The sequence below is a fragment of the Toxorhynchites rutilus genome, chromosome 1 (assembly GCF_029784135.1).
Source record: "Toxorhynchites rutilus septentrionalis strain SRP chromosome 1, ASM2978413v1, whole genome shotgun sequence".
Taxonomy (NCBI): Eukaryota; Metazoa; Arthropoda; class Insecta; order Diptera; family Culicidae; genus Toxorhynchites; species Toxorhynchites rutilus.
The window spans coordinates 101,655,274-101,672,262 of NC_073744.1; positions in this window are offsets into that span (position 1 = coordinate 101,655,274).

Below are 16,989 nucleotides of genomic sequence, written 5' to 3' on the forward strand. Positions count from 1 at the left end.
ATATTTGGTCACAGTGTTACATGGATAGAAAACACTCAAATAAACTCTTTCACATGAATGTATTGTTAAATTCCCAGAGGAACTGGCAGATTATTTTCCGGATCTTTCTCGATGCTGAATGGCATCCAAACGGAAAGAATTCCGTGCGTGTATGTGTGTGTGTAGCGGCTGCTTCGATGGTCACCTTCTCTTCTCCTGAAGGATCGGCTTCTCTGTGCTCCCTCACAGTTTCAAACAAACTGCTTGCGTTTGTTTGCGGGCAGATCTCGATCTTTCGCCGTCCAGCACCATCAGCATCGATGTTGTCTTGTCGATGTCCTCACGAAAAATTAATGCGTCTCACCACCAGAATATCGCTTAAGTATGCTTTTTGTGCGTGATTGAATCGAGAGAAGGCGTGGTTTACGATGGCAATTTGGAAGGCAAACTAGAGGGGAATGAACTCTCTGAGCTCGGAACTTTCGGCGACTGAGCAATAATCGATTGCGGGCGCATACAATATTGGATACGGAAATATCCTACTGATGGGGAAGAATAATCTTCAGAAGCTATCCTGTTAATTGCGATTGATTGAAAAATCACAAAACCAAATGTAATTGGTCACAGTGTTACATGGATAGACAACATTAAAATAAACTCTTTCACATGAATGTATTTTGAAATTCCCAGAAGAACTGGCAGATTATTTTCAGTAACAATTAGATATTTCCACATTTTCCTCGATACTGGAAGCCCACCAGTGGTTAATACTAACTCGATAACCACCTGTTAATAGTACTTGATTGAAAAATATTTGGTCACAGTGTTACATGGATAGAAAACATTCGAATAAACTATTTCACATGAATGTATTTTTAAATTTCCAGAGGAACTGGCAGATTATTTTCCAGCAATGATTAGATCTTTCCGGAACTTTCTCGATGCTGAATGGCATCCAAACGGAAAGAATTCTGCGCGTGTATGTGTCGATCCTTCGCCGTCCACCTCTTCCAGCACGTTAGGCAACGATGTTGTCTTGTCGATGTCCTCACGAAAAATGAATGTGTCTCACCACCAGAATATCGCTTAAGTATGCTTTTTGTGTGTGATTGAATCGAGAGAAGGTGTGGTTTACGATGGCAATTTGGAAGGCAAACTAGAGGGGAATGAACTCTCTGAGCTCGAAACTTTCGGCGACTGAGCAATAATCGATTGCGTACGCATACAATATTGGATACGGAAATATCCTACTGATGGGGAAGAATAATCTTCAGAAGCTTTCCTGCTAATTACAATTGATTGAAAAATTACAAAATCAAATGTATTTGATCGCTGTGTTATATGGTTAGAAAACATTAAAATAAACTCTTTCACATGAATGTATTTTCAAATTCCCAGAGGAACTGGCAGATTATTTTCCAGAAATGATTAGATCTTTCCGGAACTTTCTCGATGCTGAATGGCATCCAAACGGAAAGAATTCCGCGCGTGTATGTGTGTGTAGCGATGTCTTCCCGGGGAACCGTTTGTGGCATCACTCTCCTCCTGATGGATTCCCTTCCGGCCTAGGATGCACAAACAGGCTCTTGGTGACACCGTTCATCCGCGCTTTCATGATAAACGAAGAGCTTCACCACAACAGTGACAACATGCTCCAATCACTGTTCAATTAGAACTGAGTGGATTTCCGAGTGGCGCTCGCTTATATACCGATTGGTGATTTCAATAGCCTGTTTTGAAAGCAATTTTAAGACTATTGAAACAAGTTTTTGGATCAAAAAGTAACAAGTATAGAACGCGTAGACATTTTATCTTTCGAATGAAGTGTTTATCATACCATTTCGTTCAGTTGCTTAGGAGCTATTAACGTTCAAAATCTCGGTCTCCCGCGTAACGCTTTCGTTTTCGAAACTTTGATTTTACACCCCGGTATAGAAATGAAAGACGTAGTCCTACGTCAAAAAAAGAACGAAACATTGGTCGCAGTCTCACACATGCGTAATTCTCGAGCCAGCCAGTCAGCTTAAAAATCCCCGCTCCGCTGCCGTAACGATCATTCTCATTCAAACCGTACACCACATCGGTTCGCATCACAACACATCAACAAACCAACCCAAGCACCCATGTCTGGACATGGTAAAGGAGGAAAAGTGAAGGGAAAGGCAAAATCCCGCTCGAACCGTGTTGATATGGAGTTCCCCGCAAGGGTAGCTAGGACGAGTGCGTAAGTACCAGTGCACCAGTCCACCTAGCCGCCGTTATATAGTTTCGGCCGCCGAAGTGATCGAGTTGGCTGGTAAAGCTGCTCGCGACGATAAGAAAAACCGCATTCAGAACAGAACACATCAAGACAACAACAGGCAGTTGCAGCGAGTGGCGAGTGGCAAACGCAATCGCAAAACGGCAGCAGGTAGCAGAAGAAAAAAGTTTGTTCTTTTTACAATCTGCTTTGGTGGCAAATCCAGAACAAGGCGGCATCGAGGGCGTTCGAAATGGTTTTTTTTTCAAAACCACGAGTACTAAGTTTTCTAAATTGGAACCATTCCATAAAACAAGGCGCTTTTCAGGGCCATTAAACCTTCCAAAAAAGAGTTTAGGAAATAAAGTTCAATGCGTTCTAAAACATTATCCAAAATAATAATAAAACACAAATTGATGTTTTCATAATTTGTTTGCCAGGATCTGATGAGTATGTGAATTTGGCAGTAGTTCTGAGCTTATTGATAGTTGGGGACTTTCAAGATTATTGAATTTTCACCAACTCTTAAATTGTTTCCAGATTGAAAGTATAGTAATTTACAATTAGTTCGACATTTAGCTAATTGGACGGACATGTAATGCGACTTATTTAGTTGGACATTTTTGTAAACATAGAGATCCAAATTATGACCGCACATTGAAAGTCGACACTGTACCACTGTCATCGCAAATGTTCAATTACAGGTTCAAATCGCCTCCAATGCGACACTGAGTGGCGCTTCGGTACGTTTTTTTTTATCCCATTTATTTATTTATCAGGCTCATTAGCATTTTATCTGTAACATAGCCGGGTTTTTATCGTGTACATGTACATATGTTTATGTTTCTATAAATTGTAAATTACACAGTAGTTAGTAGTAGCCATTTGGGCGTTAAGTTTTCTGTTCCATTACATTATGGTGAATTACACAGTAGTAGCCATTTAGGCGTAAGGGTATTATTTCTGTTCTTCCATTGTTCAAGCGAACCGGACAGCGGAGACAGTTGATATTGATCATTGTTGGGTTATTTATAGAACAGCAGCCCGTTAAGTTAAGCAAGTCAAGGGAAAGGCAAAGTCTCACTCGAACCGTGCAGGTCTCCAGTTCTCTGTTGGTCGCATTCACTGATTGCTCCGCAAGGGTAACTAGGCCGAACGGATTGGTGCCGGAGCACCAGTATACCTAACAGCGATTATAGAGTTTCGGCCGTCGGAGTGCTCGAGTTGGCTTGCAAAGCTGCTCACGACAATCAGAAAACCCGCATCAAGAACAGAGCAGCTTCGGTTCGGCGCTCATCAAGGCAACAATTAGTTTCAGTGAGTGGCAAAGTGCTTCTCCGGCACGTCGCATTAAATGTAATTTACTGAACAATATGTCACAAGCTGGATAGGAAGAAATTTTCCAACTGTGAAAGCTGTGGAGAGTGGCAAACGTAATAGCTAAACAGGAAGGTTTAACCGAACAAGATGGGAATATCGAGTGATAACAAAAACACAACACCAAAGGTTCTTTTCAACCCTCAACATATTCATAAAGAGTAAACAGTAAACTAATCCATTTTTCAGGTAGATAGGCAGGTATTCACGTAGGAGAAGAAAATAAAACAATATATTTAAAATATATATTTAACAAAAGCTGTCCCCTTTGTATAGTCCTACGTCACTCCGGTTATGTCCCCGACATTACCCACCCGTCTTTTTTCTTTTTCCTTTCCAATCGTGGTTCATTCTATTTCGCTGCTGCTCTGGTTGCCCGTTTTGGTCGGTTCGATTTGAGGAGCACAAAATGGACCAATCAAAAATGGGCACATAGTGCATTTTGACAATGCTTGATATTTCATAATTATTCAATTATTTATCTCAAGAAAAATGAAATGTTATTCGTTATGATAGATGCGTAGATATATTTCCTATCAATTGATGCAAAAACCTTTGCGATCTATTGAGAAATGCTCGAGTTATAAGCGTTCCAAATCTTGCATTTTTTCCTACTTGTTCAGTGCCTAGATTTCCATTTCACCCCCTATATCTTCCGGTTAGACGTAGTCGTACGTCAAAAATGGGAAGACCTGGAAGTGACAGTCAATTGGATGGCTTCAAAACTTAAACAGGCGAAAAGATTTATTACGAGTATTAAAATTACTCAACAGCTGCTAAGCCTTAATAATAAAGACTTAAGCACATTCACTGGTCTTGTAACAGGACACTGCCCGAGTAAATACGATCTGAAGAACATAGGTTTAGCACAAGATGATATATGTCGCTTTTGTAATGCCGAAAGCGAAACCTCGGAACATTTGCTCTGTAACTGCGGAGCTCTAACTAGACGCAGACTTCAACACCTTGATAAAGCTATTCTGGAGCCCAAGGAAATTTGGTCTGCGTCGCCGATCAGGATTATAAATTTTATCAAACAGATTATTCCTGATTGGCACCTATCACGCTATATCTTTCAGTCTACTCCTTCATCAATAAGTAGTAGATTAGCTTGAAGTGAAGTATAAAAAGGGGTATACCACAATAGTTCAAAATAATGGACGCAGTGTTTCACACCCAACATGAAAAAAGGGGGGAGTGCATGAAATCGGAGATTTGAAAAAAAAGGATGATGCCGAGTGTCTTTAAATTTCATGAAACGTTAAGATCTAGATTTCGGGGTTCAGACCCGAAATTCGATTTATGATAATATTTCTGGGGTATTTTACGGTTTTCTAGAAACTGAAAAACTTTGACGGCTGTGCGACACTTTTAAAAAAGTCCGATTGAGATGAAATATTGAATAAGGCATTTTTTCGCGGGAATTAACTTTTTACAGTAAGTCTTTTTCGATCATTCGAAGGTCACTTTTTCCCATACATTCATTAGCACTCTATTGTGCATTATATTTTTTTTTCCAATTCATTTATTTGTAAGGCTCAATCGCATAAGCTTTGCGGAGCCGCTAATTCAAGTTTTGTTTATACAAAGTTTCAACTGATTGCTATGTTTAGTAGGATTCGACCGAATACTCGCGGTTTACTCGAGGTTAAAAGGGCAACAATTTCTGTGGGACAGGACAGGTTAAGGATTAGGATAAGGAGTACCGTTGTCTCAACAGAGGGTTTCCACACGCACTGTAGCATTGTGCATAATGACCAGGGATATCATCTGGTGTTCGACTAACTGTCGAGGGTGGGCGACGGTGAGATGAGGGTACAAGACAAACAAACTAATAACGAAAAAGAAAAACACAACAGCATTAAATTTTTATACTAGACCGTTTCACAAACATATAGATCAGCTGCATATAGCAGATGTCACGAGTTCCCAACACGTCTCTAACAGAAACATAGGGTTGTCTTCCTTGGGCCTCAAGGGCATTCAAAAGGTACTCTCTGGTTGCGTAATTATCCGTACATTGCAAAACTGCGTGATCGATGTCATCGTAACCGTTTCCACACCGACAGACATTGCTTTGAACAAGATTTATTCTGTGGAGATGCACATCTAGCGAGTAGTGGTTGGACATAAGTCTACTCATTACACGAATGAAGTCACGACTTACGTCCAAACCTTTAAACCACGCTCTCGAAGAAACATTTGGAATAATTGAATATAACCACAGCCCAAGACTTCCAGTGTCCCAATCGGTTTGCCAACTCAAGAGAGAACTCTGACGTAGTAATTGGAAAAATTAATCGTATGAAATTGTGCATTATATGCAACAAAGCAAAAATGAAGAATTAATATTTTCCTCTAAACTACTTTCACGTAGTTCTTGAAGCAGGAATCGTCTTTCCAATGGCAATCCGTTTTCCTTGGTCCAAGTAATAACTTTTTCGATTCCACATAAGGCTGTTTCATTTGAAACCCAAATTTCGGACTTTTCATCTTCATCAACATGATGTATTTCCAAAACTGATGGATAATTCGCACCCTCGGTAGGCGAAAACGAATTTTCATCATCGAGCTCTGAACAACAAAACAAGGAATATTTTTACTATCCATTTCATTGTTTGTTATTTTTGGACAATACAACAAGAATTAAAGAGAAAGAAAATCAAAATTAGAGCTAAAAAAGTAAAACTTGAACAATTTAGATTTTTATTGATTCATTCAATTGAGAGATGTATAAAGATTTCACATCAGATCAAATCGATTTAGTAGAACTTGAGATATTGTGCACGCCAGCTCGAAAAACCTAGTTTCGGAAAAACACGTTTCTGTGTGAGGGCCGTAGTAGACCCTTAGGGCCTGATTCTCGAATACACTTCACGGTGGAAACGAAATAAACGGCACGCTATTAAACTACGTTTTACGAGTTAGTGAAGTGTCGAAGATAATAATGAGTTTTCAGGCAGAATGAGCACTTTTCAAATAAAAAATCATTAATGAAAATTAACTTCTTCGTATCAAACTGGTATTCAATGTGAGTGGAAAACTTTGTTTTCTTCATGTGATATAATAATCTCATACAAAAATTTAATCTGAAGATAATTTGATATTATAATGATAAATTTAGTGGGAAACTAATCTCGCATCCAGATGTCGACACCGTACCGTTGTCATCGCGAATGCGTTTCATACCGTTTCCACCGCGAAGTGTATTCGAGAATCAGGCACTAAATAGCGCATCACTAAACAGGTATATCTCGGTAAAAACGTGTTTATCGAAAAGTTCTTGTCTTTGTTGTTATGTTTTTTTTCATATTTCTAATTTCCCCTTACTCTTTTTATGAGCTTTCCGCAATCAATGCCATCTATTGGGAAATATTATAAACTTTTTCCACAATCGTCAAATGCTGGTCATTTTATAGGAACGTGCTATAGCCATCTATGGGGAAAATATTCTACAATAACCTGTCGAGACGAGAAGACAATCTTAATTCTTTGAACTTCTATACAATATATATTAAAAAAAAACTCAAATACTGAATTTTCCCAATTCGCCATTACTAAAATAAGAATAATTGGCATCTACTTTCCACGCTTTCACCATCTTGGGAAATTGATAAGATATGTTTCAAAGCGCAATCTGTAGTTTGTTCGCAACACCAGGTATCTAAATATTCCACTAACAGTGGCAAAAATGCGTATCCGTAACAATTTCAATAAATTTCAGACATTTTGCTACGGCAGTGGTTTTTAAATTGTGCTCCACGAAGTTATAGTAAATGCTGCCACTTGAAAACCCATCTTGAAAAAAACATTCTTTAATTGATTTTCATTGGGCATCCAATGGTATTTCTTGTACACTCCGGGTCAAATGTCGTTTAACTGCGACGCGCAACTGAAACAGAGTTGTTCCCTTTTGGGAAATGTCAATGCGAAAATAATTTGTTTTATTGATTAAAAAGTGCAGCTGCTCCGTCATATGTTTGCCATAAAAAAAATCTGAAAACCCCTGAGCCACGGAGCTGTGTTTCCATAAAAACAAATTCGTTAATCTAAGAATATTTCCATCAATCCGGTAGCCCTCTATCTTTATCTTTAACTTAATCTGTGTGTTCCGCTGTTGATGCCATCTATCGGGAAAACACTGTCAGCTTTTCCCACAATTGTCAATTTTTATACGATTTAATAGGAGCCCAAAGCCATCTATGAGTAGAATATTCCTGAATAATTTGCCGAGAGGAAAATAAAATTTTAGTCATGTGCATGATTCTATGAAATTCTATGAAATATATAATTGAACAAGAATTCGGGGTGTACAAAAAAACATGTCTTCAAATTGTATGAAATGTCGAGATCATGAGTCATCACTTTTTTGACGTAGGACTACGTCTAACCTTTCAATATAGGGTACCCATTACCCATTTCAATATTTCAAAGTGAAAAAGCGTTCAGTATTTGAACGTTAATACCTCTTCAATTAATTGATGGATTTTGATTCCAAGTACACGAATTAATAGTAAATATCCTCAACAATTTTTTGTATGCTCTACATTGCGATTTTTCAGTTCATATAGAGCTCAAATTGACGAAAATTGAATGAAAGAAATCCATACTTTCTCATGCATTTTGTCTGCGCTAGCGCAGCAAACAGCTTTTCATTACACGCAATCACAGGAACGGGCGAAACGTACGGACAAGGAGAAGACGATTGGGGAACGCAAAAGAGATTATGTATAAAGGCGGTCGCTACAACTATATCACTATATAAAGAAAGCGGTGGTTGTGCTTGGCCATGATGCTACTGACACTCAACCGATTCGGACGTGTTTTTAGCGCCCTTCTAAAAGATTACGGAAAAATAAGAGTTTTCTCGCACAACTAATCAACTGCTTACAGCAGTCTTTCTGAAGGCTTGATTAGTCCTAAATACAATCTAAATTTTCAACATAGCAACCGGAGGATAGCAGAAGAGGACATCAGCCAAACTTTCACGGCGGTGGTGGTGCTCACCGACTCGCCGGAAAAAGCGCCCGCTTTTTCGGCGTCACCGACGCCACACCCCCTATTTTCGGGGAGTGTTGCCAATCTATTTTGTAATGATTGTAGTGATTGTAGTAATAATTTAAAAAAAAGAAATAACACGTACATACGGACAGTGAAGTGACAGAAGAAAAAACAATTTTAAAATAATTTTTAAAGTTTTTTCGCTTAAAAAAGTGCGAATTTCTGGACATATATCCCCAAGTGTAAAGGCCCTATAAAAAGTTCTCAGTGTTTTCGTCGAAAGAATAACCCTCTTGTCGGCTCTACCCAGGGTGTAGCCCGACAACAGCATGGCTTCCAGTATTTTCTATGAGAGCAGGCCCACCGAAGCCACCGCTCCACTATGGGCGGACCCCTCGAACGGCAATCTCCAGATACTGCTTCTGAGAGCTACAGGAGACAAGATGCTTCCAACAAACCCCTTCACCGTTAGCAATACTATCAAGGCAGCGGTGAAAAAATTCAACAGCGCAAAACCGCAGCGAGATGACAAAAAGAAACTCCAGTACATCTTGACAACTAGGAACGAGGATACAGTCGGTAAGTTACTATCTATTACCAAACTGATTGACAATACCCCTGTAGAGGTGATCTTCCACCCAACATTAAACCAACGTAAATGCGTTGTTACGTGCAGCGAAGTTATCGACCTTCCTGAATCCGAACTGGTGAAAGAACTCACCGCTCAAGGTGTGATCGGCGTAAAACGCATCACCAGAAAGGACAACAACATTGTTGTGCCAACGGCCACTTTAATTTTGACCATTCGCGGAACTGTTGTTCCCGATTTCATTTATTTTGGGTTCATTCGAGTCGGGACTAGAAATTTCTATCCCAATCCCATGCAATGCTCAAGTGCTACAAATTTGGGCATACGAACAAGCGATGCAAACGCGAAAATCCGCTTTGCAGAAACTGCGGCCAAGAACACCCGGAACAACAAACAGAAGTAAACAAAGTATGCAATGCTTCAGCTTTTTGTATCAACTGCCAAGGGAACCACTCCTCTTCTAGTAGGAATTGTCCCGTATGGCAAACCGGAAATAAAATCACCAGAATTAGAATCGACAATGGAGTTTCATACAAAGAGGCACAGGAACAGCTTCAACTTCAAAACAATGCCCCAACATTCACAAGTGTTCTGCAAGACAAACTCTCCAACTTGCAAAAGCCAGCACCCAGCTGCAACTGCAAATGTAACTGCGCCTCGGCCGCTTCGGCCACTTCTAGTCGCGAAAGCACCCCCCCAATTGACACTACATTCGATACAACCATGACAGATTCAACAACTGGTAGTTCAACAACTGAATCCGAAAGCGAATCAGTCATTTCTATGGATACTTCTGATGCTCCGAACAAGAACAAAAATAAAAGAAAAATCGCTAAAGGTTCATCTTCGGATTCAGATCAAAAATCCGAAAATGAAATCCAAGTCAAGGACAAGAAAAGAACAAGAAATGAGACACCACACCACACCACTGACACCACAAACAAATAACAATACAACCCCACCAAAAAACAACAACAACAACACACACCAAACAAAAAACATCAACAACACACATCCAACAAAAAACAACAACACACACACAACAAACACTCCCAAGACTTCTACACCAAACAAAAACGACACCAATACCTCAAAGAAAGCTACTCTTTCCAAGGGTAAAGGGTCATCGAACTAATTCCCTTTGAATAGTTCAAGCCTACACACAACTTAGACTTAGGAATTAGAGTTAAAATATGCTAACACATTCACTCCAATACAGAAATTCGGGATACAATGGAACATCAGAAGTATCCGACAAAAGATCTTAGAACTGAAAATGCTTATTTCGAACTTTAATCCTACAGTCATAGCCCTTCAGGAAACTATGACTCCAAACAATTTCGATAATAATTTCATCCCAAAGTACATCACACACTTCAAAGAAGGTCCCAACCCCTCAAAGCACGGAGTTGCAATCGCAATCAAGGATAGCACTCCACATGATACTTGTGGCAGCGATTATTTTCCAATCCTAATCTCCTTCGGCCAAACTTCTCCAGAGTTTTCAACAAGGCCAAGATGGAAATTTGAATACGCTGACTGGACTGGCTATCAATTTGACATCGAAAGCCGTCTTTCCACTAAACGGGATTGGACAGCCGAGGAATTCGCCAAAGTTGTCCTTGAAGTCGCAATGGTGCACATTCCCAGAACCAGCGGCATCCCTGGCAGGAAATGCGTCCCATGGTGGTCGCCTGAGGTGAAGGCAGGGATCAAAGGTCGACGAAAGGCCTTACGCAAATTAAGAAAAGGCCATCCGGACAGCCCACTGAGGCCCACTCTGCCTACAGAGTTCCAAAGGGCTCGCAACGAAGCTAAGACTGTCATCAACACAGCCAAGCACAACAGTTGGGTTAAATTCGTCAGTGAAATGAATCCCAACTCGTCAACAAAGGAGTTATGGAATAAGATTGGCAGGCTTCACGGCAAAAAAGGAACAAGGAATATAATCTTCCAAGAAAACGGTCAATACACCAATGACCGGAAAATCATCGCCGAGGCGTTTGGAGATTTCTTTGCATCCGCCTCCTCCAATCAAAACTACGACCAAACCTTCCAAACCCACAAGAAGGAATGCGAAAAAATTCCCATCGATTTTCACACCGATGTGGAATTTGACTTCAACAAAAACCTCTCCCTCAAAGAGCTCGATTGAGTACTGAACAAAGTCAAACAAGGATTCACCGGACCCGACGACATCAGCTACCCTATGCTGAAGAATCTACCCCATTTCGGGAAAAAAGCACTTCTGAAGCTCCTCAACAAAGTCTGGGACAGTGGAACCCTCCCCAGCTGCTGGAAAGAGGGCTTAATGATCTGTATTCCAAAACCAGACAAGAAAAACCACCTTCTTGACAACTTCCGCCCCATCACTCTTCTTAGTTTTGTTCGGAAAGTCATGGAAAAAATGATCAATCGACGCTTAACGACGTTTCTAGAGTCAAAAACAGGAAGTGGGTTATATGTATGGTATAACCGCAAGGGTGACGTAGGACTATCGTTGATTTAGAGATCATTTGTTTGAAGTTGAATCTAAATCCATTCTGAATGAATGAATAAATGAACATTTGGGGGACTTCGAAAACGAGAGCGTTACGTTGGAGGCACAAGGTTTTATGCATCCAATATAGGATACGAAAAACCTTGTTCTGAAGAATAATCTTCAGAAGCTAACCTACTAACTGTACTTTATTGACAAATCACAAACCCAAATGTATTATATGGATATTTTATGGATAAAAAACATTAAAATAAACTCTTTCGCTTGAATGTAATTTTCAATTCCAAGGGAAACTGGCAGATTATTTTCCAGCAACGATTAGATATTTCCACATTTTCCTCGATACTGGAAGCCCACCAGTGGTTAATACTAACTCGATAACCACCTGTTAATAGTACTTGATTGAAAAATATTTGGTCACAGTGTTACATGGATAGAAAACATTCGAATAAACTCTTTCACATGAATGTATTTTTGAATTCCCAGAGGAACTGGCAGATTATTTGCCAGCAATGATTAGATCTTTCCGGAACTTTCTCGATGCTGAATGGCATCCAAACGGCAAGAATTCTGCGCTTGTATGTGTCGATCCTTCGCCGTCCACCTCCTCCAGCACGTTAGGCAACGATGTTGTCTTGTCGATGTCCTCACGAAAAATGAATGTGTCTCACCACCAGGATATCGCTTAAGTATGCTTTTTGTGTGTGATTGAATCGAGAGAAGGTGTGGTTTACGATGGCAATTTGGAAGGCATACTAGAGGGGAATGAACTCTCTGAGCTCGGAACTTTTGGCGACTGAGCAATAATCGATTGCGGGCGCATACAATATTGGATACGGAAATATCCTACTGATGGGGAAGAATAATCTTCAGAAGCTATCCTGTTAATTGCGATTGATTGAAAAATCACAAAACCAAATGTATTTGGTCACAGTGTTACATGGATAGAAAACATTAAAATAAACTCTTTCACATGAATGTATTTTTAAATTCCCAGAGGAACTGGCAGATTATTTTCAGTAACGATCAGATATTTCCACATTTTCCTCGATACTGGAAGCCCACCAGTGGTTAATACTAATTTGATAACCATCTGTTAATAGCACTTGATTGAAACATATTTGGTCACAGTGTTACATGGATAGAAAACATTCAAATAAACTCTTTCACATGAATGTATTTTTAAATTCCCAGAGGAACTGGCAGATCATTTTCCAGCAATGATTAGATCTTTCCGGAACTTTCTCGATGCTGAATGGCATCCAAACGGCAAGAATTCTGCGCGTGTATGTGTCGATCCTTCGCCGTCCACCTCCTCCAGCACGTTAGGCAACGATGTTGTCTTGTCGATGTCCTCACGAAAAATGAATGTGTCTCACCACCAGAATATCGCTTAAGTATGCTTTTTGTGTGTGATTGAATCGAGAGAAGGTGTGGTTTACAATGGCAATTTGGAAGGCAAACTAGAGGGGAATGAACTCTCTGAGCTCGGAACTTTTGGCGACTGAGCAATAATCGATTGCGGGCGCATAGAATATTGGATACGGAAATATCCTACTGATGGGGAAAAATAATCTTCAGAAGCTATCCTGTTAATTGCGATTGATTGAAAAATCACAAAACCAAATGTATTTGGCCACAGTGTTACATGGATAGAAAACATTAAAATAAACTCTTTCACATGAATGTAATTTTAAATTCCCAGAGGAGCTGGCAGATTATTGACGTAGGACTACGTCTAACCGGAAGATATAGGGGGTGAAATGGAAATCTAGGCACTGAACAAGTAGGAAAATATGCAAGATTTGGAACGCTTATAACTCGAGCATTTCTCAATAGATCGCGAAGGTTTTTGCATCAATTGATAGGAAATATATCTACGCATCTATCATAACGAATAACATTTCATTTTTCTTGAGATAAATAATTGAATAATTGTTAAATATCAAGCATTGTCCAAATGCCCTATGTGCCCATTTTTGATTGGTCCATTTTGTGCTCCTCAAATCGTACCGACTAAAACGGGCAACCAGAGCAGCAGCGAAATAGAATGAAGCTCGATTGGAAAGGAAAAAGAAAAAAAATGAACGAAACATTGGTCGCAGTATCACACATGCGTAATTCTTGAGCCAGCCAGCCAGCTTAAAAATCCCCGCTCCGCTGCAGTAACGATCATTCTTTGTGTGGACACCGACTGGACAACATCGTTGCTGGACGAGCTGGACGGCGAGGGATCGAAACATACACGCGCAGAACTCTTTCCGTTAGGATGCCATTCAGCATCGAGAAAGTTCCGGAAAGATCTAATCATTGCTGGAAAATAATCTGCCAGTTCCTTTGGGAATTTTCAAAATATATTCATGTGAAAGAGTTTAATTGAATGTTTTCTATCCATGTAACACTGTGACCAAATATGTTTCAATCAAGTGCTATTAACAGGTGGTTATCGAGTTGGCATTAACCACTGGTGGGCTTCCAGTATCGAGGAAAATGTGAAAAAATCTAATCGTTACTGAAAATAATCTGCCAGTTCCTTTGGGAATTTTCAAAATATATTCATGTGAAAGAGTTTAATTGAATGTTTTCTATCCATGTAACACTGTGACCAAATACATTTGGTTTTGTGGTTTTTCAATCAATCGCAATTAACAGGATAGCTTCAGAAGATTATTCTTCCCCATCAGTAGGATATTTCCGTATCCAATATTGTATGCGCCCGCAATCGATTAATGCTCAGTCGCCGAAAGTTCCGAGCTCAGAGAGTTCATTCCCCTCTAGTTTGCCTTCCAAATTGCCATTGTAAACCACACCTTCTCTCGATTCAATCACACACAAAAAGCATACTTAAGCGATATTCTGGTGGTGAGACACATTCATTTTTCGTGAGGACATCGACAAGACAACATCGTTGCCTAACGTGCTGGAGGAGGTGGACGGCGAAGGATCGACACATACACGCGCAGAACTTTTTCCGTTAGGATGCCATTCAGCATCGAGAAAGTTCCGGAAAGATCTAATCATTGCTGGAAAATAATCTGCCAGTTCCTTTGGGAATTTTCAAAATATATTCATGTGAAAGAGTTTAATTGAATGTTTTCTATCCATGTAATACTGTGACCAAATATGTTTCAATCAAGTGCTATTAACAGGTGGTTATCGAGTTGGTATTAACCACTGGTGGGCTTCCAGTATCGAGGAAAATGTGGAAATAACTAATCGTTACTGAAAATAATCTGCCAGTTCCTCTGGGAATTTTCAAAATATATTCATGTGAAAGAGTTTAATTGAATGTTTTCTATCCATGTAACACTGTGACCAAATATGTTTCAATCAAGTGCTATTAACAGGTGGTTATCGAGTTGGCATTAACCACTGGTGGGCTTCCAGTATCGAGGAAAATGTGGAAATATCTAATCGTTACTGAAAATAATCTGCCAGTTCCTTTGGGAATTTTCAAAATATATTCATGTGAAAGAATTTAATTGAATGTTTTCTATCCATGTAACACTGTGACCAAATATGTTTCAATCAAGTGCTATTAACAGGTGGTTATCGAGTTGGCATTAACCACTGGTGGGCTTCCAGTATCGAGGAAAATGTGAAAATAACTAATCGTTACTGAAAATAATCTGCCAGTTCCTTTGGGAATTTTCAAAATATATTCAATCAATCGCAATCAACAGGATAGCTTCTGAAGATTATTCTTCCCCATCAGTAGGATATTTTCGTATCCAATATTGGATGCATAAAACCTTGTGCCTCCAACGTAACGCTCTCGTTTTCGAAGTTCTCCAAATATTCATTCATTCAGAATGAATTCAGATTCAACTTCATACAAATGATCTGTAAATCAACGATAGTCCTACGTCACCCTTGCGGTTATACCATAGATATAACCCACTTCCTGTTTTTAGTAACGATTAGATATTTCCACATTTTCCTCGCTACTGGAAGCCCACCAGTGGTTAATACTAATTTGATAACCATCTGTTAATAGCACTTGATTGAAACATATTTGGTCACAGTGTTACATGGATAGAAAACATTCAAATAAACTCTTTCACATGAATGTATTTTTGAATTCCCAGAGGAACTGGCAGATTATTTTCCAGAAATGATTAGATCTTTCCGGAACTTTCTCAATGCTGAATGGCATCCAAACGGAAAGAATTCCGCGCGTGTATGTGTGTGTAGCTTCCCGGGGAACCGTTTGTGGCATCACTCTCCTCCTGATGGATTCCCTTCTGGCCTAGGGTGCACAAACAGGCTCTTGGTGACACCGTTCATCCGCGCTTTCATGATAAACGAAGAGCTTCACCACAACAGCGACAACATGCTCCAATCGCTGTTCAATTAGAACTGAGTGGATTTCCGAGCGGCGCTCGCTTATATACCGATTGGTGATTTCAATAGCCTGTTTTGAAAGCAATTTTAAGACTATTGAAACAAGATCAAAAAGTAACAAGTATAGAACACGTAGACATTTTATCTTTCGAATGAAGTGTTTATCATACCATTTCGTTCAGTTGTTTAGGAGCTATTAACGCTCAAAATCTCGGTCTCCGGCGTAACGCTTTCGTTTTCGAAACATTGATTTTACACCCCGGTATAGAAATGAAAGACGTAGTCCTACGTCAAAAGACGGGTGGGTAATGTCGGGGACATAAACGGAGTGACGTAGGACTATACAAAGGGGACAGCTTTTGTTAAATATATATTTTAAATATGTCGTTTTATTTTCTTCTCCTACGTGAATACCTACCTATCTACCTGAAAAATGGATTAGTTTACTGTTTACTCTTTATGAATATGTTGAGGGTTGAAAAGAACCTTTGGTGTTGTGTTTTTGTTATCACTCGATATTCCCATCTTGTTCGGTTAAACCTTCCTGTTTTGCTATTGCGTTTGCCACTCGCCACAGCTTTCACAGTTGGAAAATTTCTTCCCATCCAGCTTGTGACATGTTGTTCAGTAAATTACATTTAATGCGACGTGCCGGAGAAACACTTTGCCACTCACTGAAACTAATTGTTGCCTTGATGAGCGCCGAACCGAAGCTGCTCTGTTCTTGATGCGGGTTTTCTGATTGTCGTGAGCAGCTTTGCAAGCCAACTCGAGCACTCCGACGGCCGAAACTCTATAATCACTGTTAGGTATACTGGTGCTCCGGCACCAATCCGTTCGGCCTAGTTACCCTTGCGGAGCAATCAGTGAATGCGACCAACAGGGAACTGGAGACCTGCACGGTTCGAGTGAGACTTTGCCTTCCCCTTAACTTGTCCTCCTTTGTTACGTCCACGATGC